The 3,653-nt window shown below is 34.0% G+C and overlaps 1 non-coding gene across 1 annotated transcript; it reads right to left on the minus strand.

Annotated features, from left to right (window-relative positions):
• Positions 1-1,089: 1,089 nt before the first annotated feature.
• On the minus strand, positions 1,090-1,195 carry LOC121208652 (small nucleolar RNA R71). The gene has a single exon (XR_005903783.1). It is a non-coding gene; the product is annotated as a small nucleolar RNA R71 (small nucleolar RNA).
• Between the last annotated feature and the right edge of the window lie 2,458 nt (positions 1,196-3,653).

Genomic DNA, 3,653 nt, shown 5'->3' on the forward strand with positions numbered 1-3,653 from the left:
GGACCTAACGTGGTTTCCAAACTCATGAAAGATTGAGTTGCCATGGTATGTTTTTCTGAATATTATTAAGCATGTTGATAATAAATTGAGTTTAATTAAAGTAATTGCCTAGTTTATTTCTATTATAATTGTTGCAAATTGTGTTTAATTTTGCTAAAATTTATTTCATTCATATAGTTTGCATACTTAGGTTAATTTGCATTAGGGATCATTGCATTTAGTTTAATATATTTTAATCATCACTTCTCAACTAAATTGTGTTTTTATTTACCAAATTGTTAATATAATTTTACAAATTAAGTGACTTAGCACAAATACAATCTCTGTAGAAATGATAACTTGATACTTACTTATTACTTGATAACGACTGTGTACACTTGCGCAAACCTACGCGTTACAAGTTTTTGGCACCGTTGCCGGGGATTGTCAACTGTTGCCATAGTAATTTCTTTCGTGAAATTATTTATTTTCAATTTGATTTATTTCTAACATTACTAACTTATTATTTTTAACTTTGTGATTTTCTTTTCAGATGTTTATGAGCATAGATCGAATTATCAACTTATTCTCTGTAGATCCTGAAATTGAGCGAACTTTCAGACAAAGGAGACGTGAATGAACAGCTCAAAGACAAGTCGAGATGGACCTTGGAAATCAGAATCAAGACCAAGGTAATGAAGCTGATCATGTACAAAATCTCATCCTTATTACCGATGATAGGGATCGATGCATCAAACAATATGCTGTGCCACTTTTCAGTGAATTAAACCTAGGAATTAAAAGGCCAAATATTGAGGCAACCCAATTTGAATTAAAACTAATGATGTTTCAAATGCTTCAGACGGTAGGCCAATTCAGTGGTATGCCCTCAGAAGATCCACATCTCCACTTTTGGTTGTTTATGAAGGTGAGTGATTCATTCAAGATAGTTAGTGTGACTGAAAACGCACTAAGGTTGAAATTATTTCTGTACTCATTGCGAGATTGAGCACAAGCATGGCTCAATTCATTGCCACCAAGTTACATATCTACATGGCAAAAATTAACAGAGAGATTTTTGGTTAAGTATTTCCCGCCTAGCAAAACGCTACGTTGAAGAACAAGATCACAACTTTCCAACAATTGGATGACGAGTCTTGTATGAGGCTTGGGAGTGATTCAAAGAGTTACTTCGTAAGTGTCCTCATTATGGGATTCCTCATTGTATCCAGTTGGAGACATTCTATAATAGTTGCAATGCACATACAAGATTGATGGTAGATGCTTTTGCGAATGGTGCAATTTTGTTTAAGTCTTATAATAAGGCTTATGAGATCATTGAGAGGACCGCGAGTAATAACTATCAATAGCCAACAAATCGAACAGCTTCAGAAAGACGTGTAGCTGGAGTTCATGAAGTTGACGCCCTCACTTCGTTTTTAGCTCAGGTATCGTCTATTTCCTTATGTTAAAACAGTTTACCGCTAATAGTACTAATAATTTTACAGCTCAGCCACCAAGTTAGTATGAAGTAGTTTCCTCTGTGTACTGTAGGGAAGGTCATTCTTTTGAGAATTTTCCATCAAATCCCGAGTCAGTGTACTATGTGGGGAATCAATATCAAAATAGGAATGGACAAAGATCCTAGTCCAACTTCTATAATCCTTCATGGCATAATCATCCTAACTTTTTTTGGAGCAAACAAGGAAATGGACCGAACCACAACTCATTGTAGCATAGACACAACCAATCTCAAGCATTTAGTCAGCAAGCTCCAAAACCACCTCAAGCTGAGGCATCAAATAGTTTGGAGAACTTGTTGAAAGCATACATGTAAGAGCCTAATTTAGACCTTAACCGAAATGGTGGTTTTGGAACCACGAATCTGAGTCAATAAAATATTTTAAAATTATTTTCTGTGTTTATTTTATGTGAATTTATACCTCTAAAATTTTTGTGATTTAATTTTATCGTTTGAGTGTTCGATTAAATAAAAGGACTTAATTGCGTAAAATAAAAATTTGGTGGTTAAATGTGAAGGTACTTAATTGTTGTTGTCTTTATTAATGGAGACATGTATAATGCAAATATACCTTTGAATCTTTGCATGGACACATTCGGCCATTAATAGGTGAAATATAAATAATTTAAGCTAAGGTTAAAATGGTAAATTATGTGATATTATGTTAAACTAAAACATATCATAAAAAAACAAAACAAAACATTAGTGCTCATACTTTCTCATTACCGAAATATCAAAATAACATAAAAAAAGAAAAGAAACTTAGGGTTCGACACTTTCAAGCTTGATTCGAGGTAAGTTATAGCTCAATTTTTGATAATTTATACGTTTTTGATACCGTTGCTTCGAGTACAACGAAACTCATACTTGAATTTTTTATTTTGATAAATATTTTGAGTTATGCCATTGATGAGAGCTTGTGATTTTTGTTGTTTGATGATGAAATATGGAAGACATGTTTTAGATTAACATGTTTTGTTTTGGAGTTTTTGATGATTTTTAGTAATTAGGACTAAATTGCAAAAATAATAATTTGAGGGACTAAAATGTGAAATAAATGAATTATATGGGTTTGTATAGACATGGGTAAATTTTGGCCCAACATGGGCATTTTGAAATTTTGTATATTTTGTGTTTTGTGTAATAGGGACTAAATTGTAAAAATTGTAAATGTCAGGGGTAAAATGGTAATTTCCCCATTTATGTGTTTTTGGACTTAATTGAATGAAAATATGTTTGAATGAGCTTAATTTGAATATGTTTAGATTAAGAACCAAAGAAATCAGATTTTGATCGAGGAAAAGCGAAAGTTGTCGACTAGCTGCCCTGTTTTGTTTTACATCGTCTGAGGAACGTTTATATGCAAATACACCTATTTAATTGTAGTTAAATGTTAATATTATATGCTGGTATGAAATGCATGAACAAATAAAAGCTATGGTCGAATATATTAAGCTTGGCTACTACATTTCTGAATTGGTTTCGACCGAGTTTCGACGTCCGAAAGCCCCGTATAAACCTTAGGAAAAGTTAGGATACGTATGTCATGACATAGGATTCCGATATATGTGTGTGAGTAAGACCATGGCATCGATATGTGATTTTGATATTTGTTTACGAGTAAGACCATGTCTGGGACAGTGGCATCGATATGTGACTACATGTAAGACCACGTCTGGGACGTTGGCATTGTACGATATATGTGTGATTACTCGAGTGTAACACCCCTTGCCCATATCTGAAGCCAGAACAAGGTTCGAGGTGTTACTTGACTTAAACTCAACCAATCAGACAAAAACCAGGCCGTATAATTTCAGTCAATTTAAAACTTTTCATTTCACATACACTTCATGTAACACCCCAAACCCGAGACCGTCACCGGAGTCGAATACGAGGTGTTGACAGACTTTAAAAAAAAATTTTCCAGACACTGCCCAGTCTGAGTACTAGTCGCTTCAAAAATCATATCTCGAGTTTCACAACTCGAAAATCAGTTTTGTGATTTTTCCCTGAAACTAGACTCATGTCCCCACCTATATATTTTTTTCTAGAATTTTTGGTCGGGCCAATTAGTACAGTTTATTAGTCAAAGTCTCTCATGTTACAGGGGTCGACTACACTGACCTTTTCCCATTACGACTGGGATATCTCT

Source organism: Gossypium hirsutum, chromosome A10, assembly GCF_007990345.1.
Source record: "Gossypium hirsutum isolate 1008001.06 chromosome A10, Gossypium_hirsutum_v2.1, whole genome shotgun sequence".
Lineage (NCBI taxonomy): Eukaryota > Viridiplantae > Streptophyta > Magnoliopsida > Malvales > Malvaceae > Gossypium > Gossypium hirsutum.